The sequence below is a fragment of the Felis catus genome, chromosome B1 (assembly GCF_018350175.1).
Source record: "Felis catus isolate Fca126 chromosome B1, F.catus_Fca126_mat1.0, whole genome shotgun sequence".
Classification (NCBI taxonomy): Eukaryota; Metazoa; Chordata; class Mammalia; order Carnivora; family Felidae; genus Felis; species Felis catus.
The window spans coordinates 89,836,910-89,859,527 of record NC_058371.1 but is presented as its reverse complement, the minus strand read 5'-3'; the positions used below and the strand labels follow the sequence as shown (position 1 = coordinate 89,859,527).

The 22,618-nt window shown below is 34.6% G+C and overlaps 1 long non-coding RNA gene across 2 annotated transcripts in view; it reads right to left on the bottom strand.

Moving 5' to 3' along the window:
• Positions 1-22,618, bottom strand: part of LOC105260505 — a 60,750-nt gene that overhangs the window by 1,587 nt on the left and 36,545 nt on the right. The window contains exons 3-5 of one of the 2 annotated variants that reach the window (XR_006596756.1): positions 14,563-14,764; positions 14,309-14,439; positions 1,391-1,506 (exon numbers count right to left, since the gene is read on the bottom strand). This is a non-coding gene — a long non-coding RNA (uncharacterized LOC105260505). The remainder of the gene's footprint in view (positions 1-1,390; positions 1,507-14,308; positions 14,440-14,562; positions 14,765-22,618) is intronic. The other variant, XR_002156696.3, reaches the window with a different exon arrangement.

Genomic DNA, 22,618 nt, shown 5'->3' with positions numbered 1-22,618 from the left:
AAGGTGGAAACGGTATTCTATTCAACGACAAAAATCACAAACTATTACTGTGCTGGGTATCAGTTTGTATTTACATATTTTAGTATTTCATGAATAAAGAACATCAGTGAGGTTATGAAATCTGCATCTTCTTTGGTTGATTTTGTTAAACATATATCATTACCTATGGCAATAATCCTGAGATATTAACAAACTTTGTGGAAATTTTGATAAAATAATTTTTTGCACTGGATGTAAATAGAAATCTTAATGAGAAGAGAAAATAAGATAATTTCATTTTCATCAAAGCTATTATTTCAGTATATTTATCCATTTGAAAATATACAATTTTTAGAGCAGTTTTAGGTTCACAGGAGAATTGAGAGGAAGGTACAGATATTTCCACTATACCTGCTACCCCCACACCTGAATAGCCTCTCCCATTGTCAACATCACTCACCAGAGTAGTACATTTGTCACAACTGATAAACCTTCATTGTCACATCATAATCACCAAAGTGGACAGTTTACCTAAGGGTTCACTCTTGGAGTTGTGAATCACTTACGCATTTTTGGAGCCACACTACTTTGCAAATTCTAGTAAGCTTTTGCTGCTATATTTTATATATTCCTGTCCTAATTCTGACTTTTATAATGTAAGGATGAAGAGGTCGGCAATGTTCACAATAGTCCTTAATAATATTAAAGTCCGTGTTAGTGTCTGTGACACAGACACATTGTCAACAATTTTATCGTTTTGTACAAGTTTTACTTTATGGTAAGTTCAGTGTGCAACTTAAAGTCTGCTACAGAGCCCGCATACATTTCCAAGTCCTGAAACGGACTGAATATGAATTCTTAAAAGCAAAGAGTAAAACTGCATACACCGTTGCCTCATCTCTCACTATTTCCTATCCCAAAAGTGACTTATATCATAATCCATTCTTTTTAGTACACTTAAGGTTCAAACTTTATTACACTTAAGTTCAAACTGTTAGTGCTGTAGATGTAAATGAGATTCCTTCTTAAAAGTATATACTTAATGTATTTTAATGTGTTCAATGTTTTCTATTATTTTATTTTTTTCTTATTTTAGGTTAACTGCTCAATTGTGCATAGTAATGACAGAAAAGTTGAAGTTAGTAAAATTGCTTTGCAAAGTAGGCAATGAATGCTTATGATTTGAGTAGTAAGAGTTTGGGGAAGAGTGATATCTATGTATTACCAAAAAAGATCAGAACCACCAATAAAGATATATTACCGCTGCCACATGTCAAGGCATATTATTTCATTTTATAATAACAATGATAAACTCATTATATGAGTTAATATAAATAACAGCATATTTATGAAAATTAGATATATTTTTCCAAACAAAATACATTTAGTGAGAGGAGGAATATCAATGTACCTTTTTGTGGATTCCTGTAATGTCTTATGGAGACCACTGCATCTCACATCTGGTCTGCATTCACAATGTTGAGGTAGAAAATGTCATATAACAGTCACTTTTCTCAGGATATATTTCTGGAATATGAAAGGAGTTATGCTAGTACTGTTTTAACTTGACAATGTACTATTAATGTTTGAAATAAATTTAAACTGTATTTTAAAATTTTAAGAAAATGTCATATAGGTTTTAGAAAGTTCCACTTACATTTATGTTAGTAATTGTAAGAATAAAAAAACAACAGATATTTCTATCTTGCTATTAGGAGGATATTAGGAGGAAAATAGTTTTGACTTTGATGCCCACTCCCCCCCCCACTAAGGGTCTGAAGGACCCCTAAGAAACCGAGAAAACATTGATAACTACAGTATAGTTACAGCCATGCTTCAGAGTTTATTTACCTCATCACAAGTTTAAACACTTTATCAATTACATGACTACCAAATTACATTTAAAACCTCTTGGAAATTTCAAAATAAATACTAATGTAGCATTGTAGGGGGAATCAAATGAAATAGAACAGAACATAGAATTGGTATGATGACTAAAAACTGATGGAGAAAAGTAAAGGAAAAAATGAACAGTAGAAAACGAGCAGGCTGGGGCACCTGGGTGGCTCAGTTGGTTAAACATCAGGCTCTTGATTTCAACTCAGACCATGATCTCCTGGTCACGATCTCATGGTTGCGAGATCGAGATCGAGCTCCACGTTGGGTTCCATGCTTTAGCGTGGAGCCTGCTTGAGATTCTCTCTCTCACTCTCACTCTGCCCCTCCCTGCTCATGCTGTCATGCTGTCTCTCTACTCTCAAAATAAATAAACATCAAAACAAACAAACAAACAAAAAAAGAACATGAGCAGGCTGGCTTACTGTCTGAGTAATCTTATGGTGTTCAGACCTAGCTACACATTTTAATCACCTGGGGGGTTTGTTAATGTACCTGTAGCCAGGCCTTATTCAGGTCCACAAAGGAGAATCTCTGTGGAAGAGGCTTCCTTCGAACAATTAAAAATTAACTCCAGAGAATCTCTAACGATCAAGCAAGGTAGAGAATGTTTTGGAGTAATAACACAGAAGTATCCCATGCAAATAAAGCATAAAAGTTTAAGGCAGGAAATATGATAAAGTATGATCACTGTTGAATAAGTATGTGAATTTTATATAAAATGTTTTATTAAGTATAATGAAAATATGTCTATTACATTAAAAAATCTGTAGCATACATTCTGTTTTGCCTTTTCTCCGAAACCAATCAGTCACAAAGAAAGAATTTTGACAGAACCTTCATAAATGTATTTTTAGCAGCAATACCTATGTGTTGTTCTCTCAAAAGTTTGATCAATGTTTTGAATCTGCTGAGAAGAAATATATTGCTAATTTGTTGCCTAATAATATATGGATAGAGTTCTAAAGTGTGTTCATCACTATATTAAAACCAAACTATTAAAAACTGAGAGAAAAGCCACACTTTGCACCAAATCACACAGGAACATTTACAAATAATTCTCAGATACTGTTTTATCCAACAGTTCGTTAATTCATTTAGAAGTTACTCTTTCATCCCATTGTGTTATTACAAAGTCATGAGGATAAAAGCTCACCTGCCTTCTGAACCTGTCACAATATCTAAGCAGTATTAAAGATATTTGAAGTTTTGTAGTACATGTCCATCTGTATACATTGTACCACACAACTAAGCAAGAGCTTTGTCTGCTGCGGTCTAATACTATTTTTTCTCTTCTTGCTAAAATATAAGTTCCAAAAGAATATGAATCTTTGTTGTGCTTCGCTAATATATTCCAAATGCTTTAGAACGGTGCCTGGTACCTAGTAGGGGTTTTCAAATATTATCAACCAAATGTATAAATAGGTGATTATAATCAAGCCTGAGAATTTGCAGAAGGCTTGTATAGGAGTTGACCTACATTTTCTCCTTTTTTCAAAAAATCTCATTTCTAGAATGTGCAGAATCTGAACAAAGAATACATGAATTCATTATGACATACTGACTTTAAAAAATATTATCAATAACTTCACTTCCAAGCATTTTTAATTTGGCCGTGTGTTCTTTTGTTAAATAGGAAATACTTTATTACTCAAATAAAAATGACGTGGCACAGTAGACTTTAAGACATGCTTTTATGTGTATTAAAATTATAATATCTCCTGACAAAGAAGTTTTGTCACCCTAACAGTCTTTCTATTTATCACTGATACAAGGAAAATGAAGGAATTACTAGGAAACATACCTAAGGGAGAGTTTTTATTTCCTACTGAGTTATCATTTTCTTTTCTTTCTTTTTAAAAATATTCATAACAAATTAAGGCATGATTCATGAATAAGAGAAAATAATGCTCGTAATAAAATGTGGGTATTTTTTAAGAGTCAAAATATTCCTTTGGAATTTACAAGCATGTAATATTATAAAATCAAATGTGAATGATGTATATAACCAAGTAGTGGTGTATCCATGCTCACTATTTATTCAGAAAAATAACAAATATTTTAAGCAATTAAATATTTCATTTAGTATTTAAAGTTAAATATCAGACACCTAAACTGCTCAATGTCTCAGGTTCTTATTTTTCATGTAGTGTTAAATATTGACTTTTTAAATGCAGAGTTTCCCAACACTTGTGAGATTATATATATATATATATATATATATATATATATATATATATTAGTTTCTCCTCTATCCATGGACTGTATTCTTGCTTTACAGCACAGTACAGAGCTGCCATAAAATAGTAGCTTTTTCAAAATCTTCTGTTCCTTGATATGTAGGAGGGTTAGCAGGCTCTTGATGTAAGTTAAGGAGCCAAGGAAATGTTGTCAATGCCAAATATCTGTTCACTGGGTGATATGACGGTTCACTGGGAACTGTTTATAGTGCCTTAACTTTCCAATATTAGCATCCTTTTGGAGTAGCAAATATGTCATCGATGAGGTTGACAGAATTCCTCACTAACATGTTACTAAGAAACCAGCCCAGTATCTTCTGGTTTTGCAGAGTTATTGAAAGAAAAAAGGGAAGGAAAGTTTTAAGAGTTCAAAGACTGTTGAATAAGGCTTGTACTGAATTCTAGCGTAGGTCCTGTAGCAGCTGTGTAATCTAAAGCACTTAAATTCTCTGTCTCTTATGTATACAAGACATTTCTACCTTATAGCAGACATTTATTTCAGTTAATTCAAGGGGAAGGACTTAATTCTTCGGTGGTAAAAAAACAAAACACATCAAAAACAAGAGCAAATCCCACCAGCTTGTTCCCTGTGTGTATGATTCTCTCTTTTTTAAAAAAGAATTAGATTCCATGTAAAAGTAAAATCATGTGACACTTGTCTTTCTCTATCTGACTTATTTCACTTGACATAATACCATCTAGGTCCATCCATGTTCGTAGCAAGATAACATAAGGTATGGAATTGTTGAATCTCTGTGTTGTATACTTCAAACTAATATAATATTTTATATTAAGTGTACATCAATAAAAAAGAAGCAAAAAAAACCAAAACACTTAAATTGGTCAACTAAACTAAGTATAACTATTCCTTTTAAAAAAATTAATGTTTATTTAGTTTAGAAAGAGAGAGAGGGACAGAGTGTGAGCAGGGGAGTTGCAGAGAGAGGGAGACACAGAGTCTGAAGCAGCCTCCAGGCTCTGAGCTGTCAGCACAGAGCCTGACGTGGGGCTCGAACTCATGAACTGTGAGATCATGACCTAGCAGAAGTCAGACGCTTAACTGACTTAGCCAACCAGGCACCTCAAAGTAGAACTATTCTTAAAGCCTAAGTCTTAGTAAATAACGATTATGCATTTGAATGAAACATTCAATAGATTTACAGAGGCAGAGAAACTTAGTGTATGTGACCCAGCTAAAATTTACTTGTGCCCCAACAGAAACAAGGTTTTATTTCCATGTTTTCCTTTTTATGGTTACAAGGCAAAATTTAAATAAACTGTACAGCATACACTATACGTTTTTTTTTTATAATCATGCAATGATTTTTTAAATCCAAGTACTAATTCCCTCATGTCAGCATGTCTCTTTAATTCAGAGCAAATGATCTACAGAATTTGACCAACACAAAGGCTATGATTTAGTCACACAAGAAATCCTATAGTTTATCAAAATAGCACTTCCCACTGGGTTAATCTAAATATAAAAAAATCTAAAAAATTATAATGCTTTTGGAAATAAATAACTTTTTTGTACAAGAATGTTTTATAGGCTCCTATACACATTAAAATACGTTAAAGTGATTTTTACATTTCAGTGTTTTATATGAGAGATTATATAATTTTGGAGCTTATTTTTATCTATAATATCTTAATACTGAACATAGAAGAATATTGAAGAGAACATAGCACTTTTAGTGAGATTATTGGGATGGAGTCATACCCAGATAAAATTATACATAAAATATTACATTCATTTAGTATATGTAATATATTTTATATTATAGGTGTAATCTTTACTGTATTTATATGACATGCATTATAGTTTAATTTCCAAGAATAAAAGTATAATGAAATCACAATGTTAATGTTAATAAATTTGAAGGCAGAAAACAACAAATCTTTCTACACACAAAGCATTATTGAACTCAAAATACAAAATGAAAAAAAGCTACGATAAACCAACAGAATATAATAGCCTTAAGATGGAAATATGTATTCAAATTGATGAGCAATTCACAAGGACTTCACATGAAAAATAAGTAGAATAAATTAAATATTTTTAAACTGTTGTTTTTCAATTTGAAATTACATAGAATCTAATGACTCTGACAAAAGAACACTCCACTATGTTTCTCTGCACTGAATGGAAATTATCAGAGCAGAAATTTGGGGAAGAAATTTAGCAGTATAAATCAAAATCCATGCAAATATTCAAAATATATGCCCCAGGGATTTCATTTTCAGTATTTTATATAAAGTATTCACAAAGTGTGTACTAAAATATTTCATTGAACACTGGCATGTATATTTATTATGGCAAAAAACAAAGAATCATAATAACTTTTATTGAATAATTACTCTGTCCTTGGTGTTCTTCTAAGTGATTTAATTATGTTAACTCATTTATTACACACAGAAACACTTCTCTATTTCAGATATGAGAAAATGAAATTCCAGACAGGTTAATTACACTGAGTTAGAATTTGTAGGACATAAAATCTAGCTGTCTGGCTCAAGGGATCAAAACTCCCAACAGTTATGCAGTGTTGCCTCTCAACCAGCAGATACTATAACAAGATACAAAAACTTTTATGTTAGGGATGTAATGTACAGCATGGTGACTATAGTTAATAATATTGCATTGTATATTTTGAAGTGGCTAAGAGTTCTCATCACAAAAGGAACGATTGTGTAACTCTGTATGATAACAGAGACTAACTAGATTTATTGTGGTGATCATTTTGCAATGTATACAACCATTGAATCGTTATATTGTACACTTGAAACTAATATAAGGTAATATGTCAATGGTACCTCAGTTAAAAAAGAAAAAAAACCACTTCTATATAATAAAAGTGTATAGGGGCACCTGGGTGGATCAGTCGGTTAAGTTCTGGCTTTTGGTTTCAGCTCAGATCATGATCTCACAGTTCGTGAGTTTGAGCCCTCAGAGCCCGCTCTGAATCTCTCTCTCTCACCCTCTCTCTCTGACCCAACCCCACGCATCCTCTCTCTCTTTCTCCCTCTCTCTCAAAGTAAATGAATAAACTTAAAAAATAGTGTATGTAAAACACTTAGCTCCAAGCTGACAACAATTACTGTTGTTATTATTATTATTCAATGTTAGGTATTAATATCATCGTTATAATTTTTCCTAAGCCATTAAAATAATGCTTCCTGGCAATATTTGTTATAATCAAAAAGCTTCTGAAGATGTTATTTAGAAGATCTAGATATAGAATTATAGATAGATGTGATTTTTTTATTTACATTCTACATCATACGACTTTTTTACATTATAATTTTTTCTTTTTTAATATTTTGAACAATAGTTAACAGTACCTCTATACAGCTAAGATCAAACACAATAATTTGGGGGCGCCTGGGTGGCTTGGTCAGTTAAGCGTCCGACTTCGGCTCAGGTCATGATCTCACGGCCGGTGAGTTTGAGCCCCGCGTCGGGCTCTGTGCTGACCGCTCAGAGCCTGCAGCCTGTTTCAGATTCTGTGTCTGCATCTCTCTCTGCCCCTCCACTGTTCATGCTCTGTCTCTCTCTGTCTCAAAAATAAATAAACGTTGAAAAAAAATTTTTTTTAAATAAACACAATAATTTGATGATGTATTATAAAAATAAATTGTGACAGGCTCTGGAACTTTTAGGACTTCTAAAACCAGGCAGGCCATGATGAAAACTAGACCAAATAGGAAGATCCTTTCCCAATTTAGTGTCCTCCTAAATCTGCATAAATATAATTGTGATTTACTTCTATAAATGTGTCTGTTTCTTTCACTGAGAGCTGCTTCACTAACTTTTTTTTTTCCCTTAAGCATTTATCCCTCTTGAAGTGAGCAATTGTTAGGAATAAAAAAAAAAAAAGTGCTTGTTTACATTACGAATAAAATTGTTTTTTCCATGATGTCTGTGCAGAAAGAATTGCTGGTGGAATAAGGAAAGAAATTAGCAATTGGTTGCATGGGAATGGTTGTTGTCAGAATTTCATATAACAGTTGTGTTGCGTTGAGAGAACACATAGCATTTTATTTTCAATAGTTATACATGTTTCAATGATTCATTCTGTTCTTTCTTCACAGTCCAGAAGGACACTCGGATCAGACCCTTCTAGATTTGGAGAGACAGAGAAAAAAGACAAAAAACAAAACCAAAAACAAAAACAAAACGACCTCCTTCATTTTTCTCTCAGTTTTGTTAGTAAACCAGATTATTGGTTTGGTAGTTGAACCCAGCAACAGAGTCTTCTTGATAATTTCTGTGGAGAAAATATCTCTCTTCTGTGGCATCTCTTTCTCAGAAGGAAAAAAAAAATGTCATCCCGTAGTCACCACACACATCTATATATAGAAAAGATATCTGTAAGCACCTAAATCCTGCCTTCGACATAACACAGCAAAGTTATTTTTCCGATATGAATAACATATTTTCTATTTCCTAATTAAATAAGCTTTAAAACTCAACACTTACGTTATTTTCTCTGGGAAATATTTGCATATGTTTGTCGGTGTGCTTTTGCATGTAAAAATTCTTACAGGAAAGCCTAGGACTTCGTTGCAGCCCTTAGAAGTGGGTTCTATGTAGCAGCACCTGGGTGTCTCAGTTGGTTGAGTATCTGCTTAGGTCAAGATCTCATGGTGAGTGGGTTCGAGCCCTGCATTGGACTCTATGCTGACAGTTCAGAGCCCGGAGCCTGCTTTGGATTCTGTCTCACTCTCTCTCTGCCCCTCTCCTGCTAGTACTCTCTCTCTCTTTCTCTCAAAAATAACAAAAAAATGTTAAAAAAAAAAGAACAGAGTTCTATGTTATTTTCCCAGATAATCTCTCAGTAAATAACAACAATAACAAAAAAAAAAGTTCCTTAGCTTAAGTCATTGTAGTTTTATATCTGAATTAAATTTAAAAACCTATTTTATTTCAAAGGAATACTGAGATTGTTTTTCCTTCTTAAATCTTAAGGTTTGACTTAAAATGGGTAACTTTCATTTTCTCACGTAGATTCACATATTCCAAAAGCCATATTGAATTGATAATATTAGAATAATAATATGGCATTATAAAAATGGGTTTTGAAAAATATATTTGTAATGAAATATTTGTTTTCCTAAGAAAAAATCAGTGACTCAAAAATTAAAATCATAGACTAGTTATACTTTCCCTCATGTTCAATTACACTTACCATTCATACTTGAATTTGATATTCTTATTTTCAGTTGATGAATAGAAAGGAGAAAATTATTTCCAGTTGGAAAGCACTTATATTTTTTATCCATTTCAGTTCATAACTTAAGTTTACTCTTACTTAAATTTACTTATAGAGAAAATAAAGGTGACATTTTTTCTTTCATTATTTTTTCAGGTGTTAGGAAAAAAAATTAATTAATGAACCCTGACTGATATATTTTAGTACATTATAAAAATATCAGTATGACATTTTATTTAAATGACATAAACAGCAAGGCCTATATATTTGCATTACTCTATTTGTTTCTGCAGGCTTTAAATAAAATAAGTGAGGTATACCAGAAAATGACATTTTAAGTTATCTTCGTCTTAGGTACTTTCTAGACCTAATGAATTTAATGGTATGGGCATGTTTCTGAAATCTCTGTTCTTCAGTTCTTTTGTGGATACGGTGGAATTTACTTCATAACTTCTCTCAAGAATTGGATAACATGAAACTTTAAAAAGTGTGAGACAATGGATTGTAGATGTTAAACACTCAATAACTGTTAATAACAGCAACGATATAGAGTGTTAATGGTGCTGTTATGCTGCTCTGTCCTCTCTTTTTCAATAAAAATGGAGGGGGGTGGATTGGATACACTGAGCATGATATTACTAGCTTGGTGATTATAAACAGGTCACGATCTCTCCGAGTCTCTGTTTCTGTGTAATAAAGACAGTTCAACACATGTTCCTCGGAAGAATATTGCAACAAGTGGACCAAGTGGTTAGCTCAATGACTTGAAATGCCTCATCACTCACAGAAATATTCACGTATCATATAGCTACTTTTTAAATGCGTTTTGGGGAACTAGGGGTACAAGATGAGAAGACAAAACTCCCATCCTTATGCCTTTCATAATTTAATGGATAATGTAATGTTTTAACAGGTGACTACAATACTGTGTCCCTCTCATTAGCAAAGGCACATACAAAATGCTGAGGAAGTTTAAAAGCTGCAATTAGGTCTGCTTGGTGAATGAAAGACAGTTTTATAAAATTCACAAAAAAGGTGCCATTGAATCTGCAACCTGATGAATGAAAACGAGCAGGTAAAAAGGAGTAGGCTATGCGAACAAATAGGTTTATGAACATGTCTCAGATGATTATGTGATCATGAGAAAATCAGGGTTAAACTTAATCAATGGCAAGACTTCAAAGGCATGTCGTAGCCAAAAATTTTACACACACACACTCACATACACGTAATACGAAAGATTAATGCATGTTTCTTTAATGCATACGCTCACACATTTATGAGTGTTTTCTACTTTTGGCACAATGAGAATTTTCTTGGTCAAAGTCCATGGGCTCTCCTGCTGCACCTGTCTTCTATCTCTGATTTTGTGCAAGTGCGGGTGTACATTCATATTGTAGTTAATTGTCTACTAAGCACAACTTGCTCTCGTTAAGGATATGATGATTTTCACTTCATATGTTTTGATAAAAGTTTGAAATGAGAAAAGAATCCCAGTGCTCAAGTTTGGAACCTCCTTATTTATTTATTTTTATTAAAACCAAATTTTCTTTTTTAAGTCCCCTTACTTTCCAGAAATATGGTAATGTTTATCTTAATCATTCTGGATGTAATCCTCTGTCTGCAGAGTTCTGTAAAGAGGTGATGTACATGATCCTACGGGTCTGGTGTGGATGTCTGCCCGATATGAAGACAGGGCTGCATGTGGGTAGGTTGGGGTGGGGAGAGCCTCACAACTCATGGATGTTTGGCCTATGTTCCTGAAAAGTGGAGTTAGGGGTGCCTGAGTGGCTCAGTCAGTTCAGCATCTCACTCTTGATTTGGGCTCAGGTCATGATCTCACAGTTGGTGAGATGGAACCCTGTGTGTCTCTGCACTGAGTGTGAAGCCTGCTTGGGACTCTCCCCCTCGCCCCGCCTCTCTCTCTCTCTCTAAAAAAATAAATAAAATAAGGGGCCCCTAGGTGGCTCAATCAGTTAAGCATCCGACTTTGGCTCAGATCATGATCTCACTGCTTGTGGATTCGAGCCCACGTCAGGCTCTGTGCTGACAGCTCAGAACCTGGAGCCTGCTTCAGATTCTGTCTCTCCCTCACTCTCTGCCCCTCCCTGGCTTGCTCTCTCTCTCTCTCTCTCTCTCTCTCAAATAAATAAACATTAAAAAATTAAAGTAAAGAAATAAACATTAAAAATAGAATGAAAATCCAGATGTCCTTTGGTTTGTAATAATACAGACTTTTCCAAGAAGTTCCTTTATTTTCCCTTTTACTCAATATATTGCATGAAATCCATATACCAACAAAACTCTCTCAAACTGCTGTCAGAGGTAATGTGCAGGTCACATGTGCAGTGTCTTCTCTAACTAGATTCAAGCCATGCTTATTTAAGCTTCTGAGAGGCACCAGGGGAGTCCCCAAAAAGAAATGCACATATAGCTCTCAATTAATACTAAAGTCCTTTTCATATGCTTCAAATATTACTTTCAGATCTCTTAAAAGTTTTGTGTATTTTACCTGTACCAAGTCCCTAACACAGACAGCCTCTAGTGAATGATGGGGAAAGGGGTAAGCCTTAAAACATTTCCAGTGGGGTACAGATGTGAAGGTAGCCCTTCTCCAAGAGCACTCCACAGAGCAATGCTTGGGGAAAAGTGGAACACTTCAATTTGTCATTCTCTGAAAGGGAACTTGTACGTATTTCCCCCACCCAAAGAAACACTGAACACTGATGATGACAGAAGTTCTATCGAGAGGTTGCAATTAATGTTGGATGTTGTCCTCAAAGTCTAGCAGATTGTTCTCTGACACCACACAAAGTAGAGAGGCTTCAACACAAAGACACTGGAACTGTGTGATATGAATACACACAATTACTTCTCTCACAGTCTTAAGGACTAAGTTCTTAAAAAAAACTTTAATGTTTATTTATTTTTGAGAGAGAGAAAGAGAGAGAGAGAGACAGAGCTCAAGCAGGGGAGGGGCAGAGAGAGAGGGAGACGCAGACACAGAATCCGAAGCAGGCTCCAGGCTCTGAGCTGTCAGCACAGAGCCTGATGCGGGGTTCAAACTCATGGACTGTGAGATCATGACCTAAGACAAAGTCAGATGCTTAACCCACTGAGCCACCCAGACGCCCCTTAAGGACTAATTTCTAAGTCTGTAGAAGACTTATTAAAGCTTGATTTAAGGTTTCATGAAATTTTCTCTTGCAGTACTCTTTTCAAGCAAAATGGTCTAATTCTTCCCACTTGCCACTGATTTTGTCAGATTGTCATTTCTTTGCACACTCTTATACAAGAATACTACCCAGCTATAAAGACAGTCTATGTGTGCGCAGTCAGCCTTACTTACAATTCTTTTCCTTGGGTGACCAAATACCACAGAAACTGATGGGAGTCTCATTCTGTCGGCTTCAATGAAAGTGAACATTGGGATGCCTGTCTTTGGTTTGGCGTAGCCTTGTAACTTACAGTTAGGGCTCAAAAGTGGGGTTAATTGATGTATTTCATTTTTATGCTTGGGTCTCTCTTTTTCTGAATTTGTTCTGAGGGTATCATGTGAGTCACAGAGGCCATGAAGTTAGTGAACTCTTTATAATGGATTTTCTTTCTCTAAATTGTCTGGTGTGTTTATAAATATATGTATATATTTTAATTTAAAAACAAGTTTCATTTCTTTATTAAACTGGGTGAGAAATACAAAGGTGTTTGGTATGCTTTATATTTTTTGAATGTCTTGTTTCATAATAGTTATTTCTGGAAACACTTTAAAGCAAACTTGTTTCACTACTTGATGTTTTTATATTACAAAACGATTGTTTTCCATTTTCATAGAGAACTAATTGACATGCATCAGTTTAAGGCATACAGCATGATGGTTTTATTAATAAATATTATGAAATGATTATTTCAATAGGTTCAGCTAGCATTCGTTACCTAATATTGATAGAATCAAAATAAAAGAAGGAAATAAGGAAAAAAAGAAAAAAAAATAAGATTTATTCTCTTAACAATTGTGTATATATAATGAGGCAATGTTAACTACAGTCATGCTATTGTACATTACATTGCCAGCATTTATTTATCTTTAACTGAAATCTGTACACTAGTCTGTCTTCCTCCAATTTTCTCTCTTCCCTCTTTCTGCCTCTAGTAACCACGTGTCTGATCCCTTTTTCTATGATTTTTTTTATTCCATGAATAAATGAGGTCATACAGTACTTGTGTTTCGTCTGACTTATTTCACTTAGCACCATGCCTTCAAGATCCATCAATCTTGTCACAAACGGTAGGATTTCCTCATTTTTTATTGTTGAATAATATTCCAGTGTGTGTGTGTGTGTGTGTGTGTGTGTGTGAGCGTGCTATGGGAGTACAGATATCTTTTCAAGTTAGTGTTTTTATTCCCTCTGGATATATTATCAAATTGGAATTATTCGATCTTATGATAATTATATTTCTAATTTTTTGAGGAGTCTCAATTCTGGTGACCCCAAGGTACAGTAACCTGATCAACACCTCCATTTTTATCTTCTGCATTATACACAGTACATGATAAAGAAAATTTAAAAAAAATAACCAAATTTTATAGAGGTTATATTATCTTTCTAAAAATTTTAAGTCTTTACATTCTCATGAAATCAAGACCTACTTTACTTTTTAATATGGCAAGTTGAGCCAATAAATGTCTTATCTGGTTGATACTATCATGAAAAAATTACCTGGCAGAGTCTTAGCATCAGTACTCACTGCACTTGGAATGTTTGAACATTCTTCATTGACTATTCCATGTGCATGGGGGAATGGGGCAGAAGTAGAGAGAGAGAGAAAACTCGCAGGCAGACTTCATGCAGAGCCTGACATGGGGTTCAATCCCATGATCCTGAGATCATCACCTGAGCCAAAATCAAGAGTCAGATGATCAACCCACTGAGCCACCCAGACGCCCTTCCACGTCACTGGTAATATTTAACTTATAGTTACCTTAAGTGAAATAAGAGCATTTCTATCCTGGCTGCCCATTCATTACTTCATCAGCCCCCAGGAATCCAGGCATACATTTGCTTCTTTTTATGATGATTTGTTCATCATTAACATGGCTCTGTTGGAGAGATCTGAAAACAATGACACAGTAAATTATGTGTGTGTGTATTACAGCCATGGGAAAACTTCATGCATTTTTGCTCTGAATGAAAATCCAGGCTGTCCTAAGCTATACTATTTTGGACATCTCTTACCATTTTGATTGTTATTCATGAGTTAGATTCCAATTCACTTTGTCCTCTAAATCTCATTGTATTTTATTGAGCTCTTCAAGTGATCTCTTTAAGAAACTTCTCTTTTGTGTGAAGATGAATCTTGCCAGTCAGGAAGGATAAGGTTTCATAGCATCACTCTATTAAAGAAATCTTCAAAAATCCTCTTTCTATACCTTCATGCCTTTGAATTATAGAAATGATTCAGCATTTTCAAATAAATAAAGTAGCCACACTTTGTAATTCTTACAATAGCCCATTGGCCACATAAATCAACGCTATCCATTGTCAGAGGGGAATACCAAATGCCTGCATCCCAGGAAGGGGCAGCCATTGGGAGCCATCTCAGAAGCCAGCTGCTGCAGTGTTCCTCCCACCGCCAATGATTTATAGGCAAAACACTCTCCATATGCAAAACATACTCACCCTTTCTCAAGCTTTGAAAGACCTTATCCCACTAAAATTTTAACACCTTGGGTGCCTGGGTGGCTCAGTTGGTTAAGCATACAACTTTGGCTCAGGTCACTATCTTGCAGTTTATGAATTTGAGCCCTGCATCAGGCTCTGTGCTGATAGCTCAGAGCCTGGAGCCTGCTTCAGATTCCATGTCTCCCTCTCTCTCTGCCCCTCCCCTGCTCACTCTCTCTCTCCCTCAAAAATCGATGTTAAAAATGAAAATAAAATAAAATTCTAGGATCTTATCATCCAAATTAATTTTAGGTGTAGCTCTTCAAGCAGAATTCCTCTTGATACAAAGACCTGTGAATTAAAGAGACAACTTCTCTGCCTCTCCTGGTACACATACGATACAATCTCATGAAACGATCCTAGGAGACTACTATAGACATTTCCTTTCAAAGGAGTGTGAGTGGTGGGAGGTACACAGGAATTGCAGTTTCTTAGTATTTCTGAAATCCTACCAAGCAAATGTTGAAATGTCCTCGTTCAGGACTCAGTCATATACTCATCATGGACTAATTCTCCATAATTCTTGGCTTTCCTCTCTAGATTTCAGAATTCATGATTTCACCCTGAACCACCCATCCTATTTTTGTAGCATAGTCTGTTTGCACCTGAGTCATTTCTTCAACCTACCTTCTCACTGTAAAGGTTAGATTTCCAAGGACCTCTTTTCAGTTTAACCGTCTCTTTCAGTCAAAGCTGGCACAATTCTTTATAGTACAGTTCTCTTAAAAACGTGTTCATGTTTGGGTCACCTGGGTAGCTCAGACAGTTAAGCATCTGACTCTTAATATCAGCTCAGGTCATGATCTCATGAACCGTAAAATCAAGCCTTGTGTCAGACACTGTGCTGACAGCATGGAGCCAGCTTGGGATTCTCTCTCCCTCTCTCTCTTTCTCTCTCTCTCTCTCTCTCTCTCTCTCTCTCTCTGCCTCTCCCCTATTTGTGCTCTTTCTCTCAAAATAAACTTAAAAACAATTTTTTTAATTTATATTAAATCATCTTTTATTGATTTGTGGCAGCTTTTTTTATATATTATGATTACAAGCCTCCTATTAGATTACACGTTACAAGCATCTTATTTCACTACATGGCTTTCGCTTGCCTTTTTAATCATATATATATATATATATATATATATGCACATATATATATAATATCTATCTATTATATAGAGACTGCTACATATGTAATTATGTGCATGTGTATATAAGTAATGGCGGTTTAATATATCAGTCTTCCTTGTCACCACTTTTTAAGTTCTATTTAAGAATCTTTGATTAGAGGTCACGTTGATATTCTCCCATATAATCTTCTAGAGAGAGATTTACTGGGTTCAAAATCACTTTTGGATCTAAAATCCCCCTGAAGTGGATGAGAGGTCATCAGTGTCTTTTTTCACATATATACTCAAACCCCATAGACAGACACCTGCCCTACCCTTCCAAGGACTCTCTCGCCAAGCTATTCGCAGCAGCAAGACTGGTGGGAGAGTAGCCCTGAAGAGTCTGCAGCGAGGCAAGCTTCTGGGAGGCAGTAAGATCCCGATGCCTCTCTTCCTTATGAATTACACTTTTGAGGTCCCTTGGTTTTTCTGCATGGGGGTTGCTTTCCAAATGCGTCCCCTCAAAAAGCTTACAATGCCAATGCCAGTGACTGGCAGCTCCGACTCCCACTCTCCCTCCCAGTCATCTTTTGTGAAGCTTGGCAGTGAGCACTGGAGAGCCAGAGTTGTAGAGAAGTGGTGGTTGTCAGAGGGATAAAGTCTGTTGTCTCATTGCTAATCTCTAAGGGTCTTCTTTAGAACTCAGCACACATCATCTCTGGGTATCAGCTGTGGGTCCTAATTTCCTCAGCAGAAGTTCTGCTCAGCCTGTGTGTACATGAGTAAAGATGTAGTTACATATGTAAAAGAAATTCTTTCTTCCATACACTCATTTATCTGTCGAATTAAAAAAAAATAACGTTTATTCATTTTTGAGACACAGAGAGAGACAGAGCGTGAGCAGGGGAGGGGCAGTGACAGAGGGAGACACAGAATCTGAAGCAGGCTCCGGGCTCTGAGTTATCAGCATAGAGCCCACAAACTGCAAGATCATGACCTGAGCTGAAGTTGGATGCTTAACCAACCGACTGAGCCACCCAGGCACCCCATATCTGTTGAATTTTAAATCAGAAGACTATTGATGGCACATATTGAATCTTGAAATATTCTTTTTAGTGTTTATGTCAAAAATAGACAAACAAAAACCTGTATTTGCAGAAAAATAATGCATTGAACTTTTAAAGGAAAATGATCCCAAACCATATATAATCTAACTTTACTTCCAATAGAATTACCTACCAAATTGCAGAAACTCTAATGTAGAATGAATCCTCACAAGAGGCTAGGCAGATTAAAAAAAGAAAAGAGTAACATCTCCAGTATAATTCTTATTTATGTTTCAGCCCTACATACCAAGTTGAGAATTTATTCTTTATTATGTAGTGTCTTCTATTCAAGATCACTCAGTGAATCTTGCAGTTATTAATTGCACACGGGATTTGTTTTTGTGCCATGATAGCTCTTCTGGAAATGAAGTTATAACACGGGCTATGTGAAAATTTACAAAGTGCTAATGAGCTTTCTTCAAACACCACAAATTATTTAAGTAACTTAATGCTGTTGTTATTTTTACAGTGTCAGAGGAGTTTTCACACTAATGTGAGGCAGCCACATAATTTATTTCTCTGTTTTCAAACTTTCATGTATAAATTGAAAACATAAGCATAATGTCAAAGAAAATGACATGAATTTCTTTCTTTCAAATGTTTATAAGCTAAAAAGTTTTTTTCAGAGAAATATAATACATAATGATATGACTGATTTTGATCTTCAACGATCCAAATTTTTTTAGTACTGCTTTGAGATAGACTATGCTTAACAGGATGTTCACACGTTTGAATAGAATTTTATTTCTATTGATGTTAGTTTTATTCTCTATATTCAAATTTGATGAAATTGTAAAATGTATACATAGGTATTGTATATATGTGTATATATGTATACATGTGTGTATATACACATATATATGTATATATACACAAAATACTTATACTAAAAACCTCTCTGTGATAACTGCTCTCATTCCATCACACTTGAAAGTCAATTTGATCTTTACACGCAGATGTAAACATTGGGTAACCATAAGTTTTCTGTTTTCTTAAGAAAACCTAGAAGCTGAGAGCTATCTCTAATTCGCAGTTACACTCAGGGCTAAGGGCCATAAGCAAAAGACTGTCAATTCTAAAGAGTAAGTGGGAGTTGAGTTCTGGGCTCACTTAAATCTAGCACTAGTTTTGGGTTCTTCAGATTATAGGAGATGTACTTGTACTGTTCTAAACCCAACACCTGGGAAAAAATGGGAAGTGGAAAGGAAGATAAGACCTCTTCTATCTCCTAGAGTGAAGAAAACACCAGTAAAAATATTAAAACCTAGACACCCTTTGATTCCCACCCAGGAAAGAATTGAAATTGGTTCAACCTGATCTTTTCTATTACTGAGTTTCTAAAGTGGCGTTCCACTTGCATGACAGTAGATTTAAAACTTTTGAGAAGAGCCCCAGGGGTCCACCAGACTCAGGATTCAATCCCAGGTTTAGTGCTTATTAGCTGTAAGACCTTGAAGAATTTACTTACAATCTCTAAACCTCAATTTCCTCATCTCTGATGGATAGACTAATAATGTGTATTTATAAGTTGATTTCTAGATTAAAATGAGTTAAAAAATACAAACTTAGCTGAGTGCCTGACAGAGATTTCAATTTCACTGGATTTTGACAATTAATTTATTACTTTTATTAAACGGCATGATGTATATATCCTAGACCAGGTAAGTAATAATATCAATAACATAAAATAATAGTGATCTTTTCTTAAGTTTATAATATGTGCTGATAAAATCTCAGTACATTATACAAATGTAATTCTTTGAACAAGTCTAGATAGGGATAAATAAAAAGTCTTACAACTAGCAAAAAACCTAACCCATGGCTAATGCTTTAAAGAGAGATCTGATCCCCCAAAATTATAAATATTAGTTAATATTCTTATTCTTCTCCTATTATTATTAAAAAGTGCTAAGTTGTACCTCAAAGTAGTCATTTTTAATTATTTGAGCTTGCAGCCTCTTTGTAAGTAATGCAAACCCAGATCAGATTTGGAAACATTGAGCACACTAATTGGCTTCCGATTTTAAAACCACATTTGCAAGCATATGCACCTTGTACATTTCTGTTAGGGTTTTGGACATGTACCACAGGCTAGCACTTTGCCTTGACATTGCTGTTCTGCAAACAGATGGCAAATTCCTTGCTGATTTTCAACGAAGTGTATTTTTTTCAGAAACGTTTAAAGCACTAAGCATCCAGAAATTGAGGACACATGCACATGTAATATAATGAAGGCAGAAAAATAGACTTTTGATAAATTATACTAAAGTTTAATTAAGTAGTTCCTGGACTGATGACTTTTTTCGTTAAGGTTTTCACACTCAAGTCTCTTATTGCTTCTTCCATTTAGGTTAGGTTTTAGTAACAGCAGCCATAATCCATAGTGGAATTTTTATCTAACTCTGGTTACATTAGCTGCAAATAGGCTGATGGAAAATTTACTTAAATAATGTATCTCAAACTTCAAAAGGAACATTTGTGTCTCCTTCATTGGTACATTTAAAAATCAAAGGATATGTACTTTTAACTATGGAGGTTGGTGTTTGGAAGTTAATATTTCATTTGATTTTAACAAAAATTGTATCTTGTATAGAAAGTCTGTGAATTTCAATTCAGTAACTATATAAGTAGGAATAACAAGAAAAATTAAGAATGATGTCTCAATATCATGCTAACCAAATCTTTATATTTCCAGTAAGCTTTATCATTTTCTTTTCAATCATCTTTACTGATAAGAATTGATGATAAAATATTCAAACCATAAGAGAGCTTCAAGGTTATTTAGTTCAACAACTTTCTTCTATAGGTTCAAACTCAGTGTATTTATTTTATAGGTCCAAAAAGTGAAGACCAAAGAGATTAAAAGAAGTTTCAAAATGACACAGATAATGGAGGAAGAACTTAAACCTTGATCTGATCAAGGGCAAGTCCTAATAGACTGCCCATTGTGTGAACAAAATTATAGTATATCGTAATATTAAAGCCACCTCATAATCTATTATCTTCACAAAGACAATTAGACATAGTGGCATTCTATTCTGGGCCTCTATTTATCAGAGGTAATTGGGTTTAAAAAAGTAACAGCAGAAAATTCAGAAGGAGATCTAAATCAAGCATGCACAAAACCTAATGTAGAAGCGTGTATGTTCACATCCGCCCCCCCCACACACACATACACAGTCACTATCTACTTCTGTATTTGCAAGCACTAGACAAACACACATGCAACTGCACTTGAACAATCATAAGAGTGCTGTGAAAAAAGCTTTGGTATAAGAATTACTAAGATATGTACAATATGAAAGTTTATTTAACATGCATTAATGTTGAGCCTTCTAAGTTAAAGAACATTTCATTGTGAAATTCTCTCACCGTGAAGGATTTTGGCTGTGACTAGGATTAAAGGAAAAGACGAGCTGTAATGCAGGCATGTTTCAGGGCCCTCAGTTCTATCAGTTCTTTCTCACATTGTATCTTATGCTATTCCTGCTCCATTGCTATCCTCGAGTAACTGTGAAATAAACCATTAGTCTATAGGTCATGTTGTCAAAAATTATGGAGAAAGCTTAAATTTTTTAAGATATATATATATGTATATGTATATATATATATAACATATATGTACATTATATATTATTATATTATATATTATATTATATTATTATATAATAATATAATATATGATATATATACATATGACACAGGGGCACCTGCGTGGCTCAGTTGGTTAAGTACCTGACTCTTAATTTCAGCTCAGGTCATGATATCAAAAATTCCCATATGGAGCTCTGCTCTGACAGGATGGAACCTGCTTGGGATTCTCTCTCTCATTCTCTCTGCCCATCCCCAACTCATGCTTTCACTCTTTCTCTCTCTCTCTCCAAATACATACATAAACTTAAAAAGAGAATATAAAAAATGCTACTTCCACTATTACAGCTTGAAGTCGAGTTAAATTTTTCCTATAAACCTTCACTGATTATACTCCTCTTCAACACAGAAGTTATAAAATGTTGAATTTGTGTTGATTATTCCCTGCATTTCTTTATATTTTATTACATACATCTGCAACTATAACTATTCATATCAATATAAATGAGTCTTAAAAACAATTTTTGCATAAAATAATTTAAAAAGCTAGTTGAGAAAAAACATGTAGCATATAAAATGGTAATCATATGAAGTTTTGCTGTTTTACTTCCACATATAAACATTTTATATATCGTTATGTCTTTTCTAGTTTCTACTACATTAAATCATATTTTATTTAATAAAAACTCTACTCTTTGCTTATACTCACTAATAGATAAAGTCATATGAACTTGATTCTGTGACCTAGCAACAACGAGCAACCTATCCAACTACTGTCATTATTTTGGATTCCTCAGAAGGGACTAATATTGTTCCTTGTCTGTCTCCTGATATCTAACATCGTCTCAAAGCATCTAAGAGCTGTATTTACCATGAATGTGCTTTACTTTTGTTGGTTTTGATGTGTGTGTGTGTGTGTGTGTGTGTGCGCGCGCACGCATGTGAGTGTGCATGTTGATGTCATTTACACTAGCTGTTCATTCTCTATTCTTGTTGCTGACATTTTTATCACTATTTGGCAGGAATATGTACAAATCTTTTAAATCTTCATCGTCTGGGGTCTCTCTATGTAACATAAAGTAAAATCTTTGCTTACCAATAGCATTTGCCCTGAGTACTATCTTACCTGAGACTCACAACCTCTGATATATACGAAATAAATACATTTCTCTGTTAAATGAACCTTATAAAGCTTTAGCACTAAGATCTTCATATGATATAAGAGACCATTTGAATATAACCTTATTAATCTGGGTCGCAGCCATTTCTCTTCCTCTGTTTTTGTCACCAAAAACAATCATTGTACGTTCTTGGGTTATAGAAGCACATCTACCATAGAGAGTAAAATGAACAATTAAGTTACTTGAGTATTCTATGCAAGACTAGGAAACAATAATAACTCAAAGAAGGAATAATACTGCTGAATTGTTATTTTTAAAAACTCCGAAGAGATTTCCCATTAGAATTCAATGATATAAAAACCAAAGTTACCCCTAACCCTTATAAAACGTTTCCTTGTCTTGTGAGAGCAGAGACAAGCACATCAGGCACACATATTGAAGAAACGTAATGAAGAACAATGAAAATTAATTGAAATGCCCTTGGCCATTAGGGTCAAGCCCTTCAGTGGATTAGAGGCGCACACTATTAGGCCTTGCTCTCACTATTGCTATTTAATGTCAGTTTAATGTAGGTGAGCGTACTGTTATTCTGCTCCATTTAAATTAGTCAAAGTTATATTTTGAAATGCAGAAACACAGAGTCAACCTTGGA